A 1,286-nucleotide genomic window follows, 5' to 3' on the forward strand; every position below is an offset into this window, starting at 1 on the left:
TGTTACATGCCTATCTTTTTTAGTTTGTAGTTAGGAAGTGAAATTCTCGAATGGTCTGCTCGGTGATCACTAAAAGCCAAAAATGATTAATTCTGCTCATGATGAAAAATAATACTCAACTCTGTGCACAGATATTAAAAACCCCTTGAGGACTGTGATTTTCTTTTACGTTTTGACGTATTTCTTGCTGCTTGATTAGGAAGTTGGGGCATAATGTAATGAAATAGCCAGTAGGCTTTGATGTTTGTCTCTGCCCTGTTTTCAATTCGATTTTCAGTTTGAAAAAGAATTTTCATCCCCACATTTTGATATGCCTTAATGATTGAGCCTTTTTTATTGTTTTTGTGTGTTTTTTCAAATTTTATAGTTATATGGTTTATAATCATCATTGCACTTGAACACAGGGTAGGCTTAACAATAATAGATGAATGTTTGAGATCTGTGCATCTCCAGCAGGTGGCAGCACTACGTTGTTCTATAGCATCACTAGGGGTGTCATTGGAGCCCTTGACCACTTCTATGAAGGACAACAAAATTTAGCATTTTTGGATTGGATGGGACAGACAGATAGTCCAGTGTTGGACTGGCCTCTGGTATAGAGTGTTGTGGAAGTGTTTGGGCGTAACTCTTACCTGATCAAGAATGCCCTCTGCAGCATTGGATGAGAAATCTCATACATTCGTTAGATATATTTTGCATGCCAACTATTTCATTTAAATGTAAATCTATGGCACAATTACAGGGGACTGGCGCGTTTAGGTATTCAGGTGTTTCATTTGCAGTACAACCATACCCGTTCCTCAGATCCCAACTAAGCTAACATCAAAAGTCGAGCATCTACATTGCACATCTAAAATTAAACAGCAATCAGATCACTCCCCAAGTACAGCCATGCTTTTATAATCCCAACCAAAATCCACTCTCCCCCCACAATAGTGGAAAATCCTCACAGTTACTATCCGACCATGAGCTTCTCCAAGACTTCCTACTCTGTCAACGCTAATTAGCATAATCTTGCCACAATGGACAAATCCTGTAACTAAAGCACACTAACAGGTGTCTTTGAGCACACTCAAAGTTTGCTTCATATCTGCATCGTCTTGTTTTAACTTTGAAAGGAACGGTCAGAGGTTACTTCATGCAAACACGCTGGACCTCAACTCAAGCCAAAGAATTTGTTCCGAGAGACATTATTATCTAACCTAGCTAGCCACTTTTGCTGTTGTCTAGGTGCCAGGGAGAGCGAGAGGGCTTTCAAATGTTCAGCCCCCCTCCCTGGTGGGGTT

Source organism: Triplophysa dalaica, chromosome 21 (genome assembly GCF_015846415.1).
Source record: "Triplophysa dalaica isolate WHDGS20190420 chromosome 21, ASM1584641v1, whole genome shotgun sequence".
NCBI classification, from domain to species: Eukaryota; Metazoa; Chordata; class Actinopteri; order Cypriniformes; family Nemacheilidae; genus Triplophysa; species Triplophysa dalaica.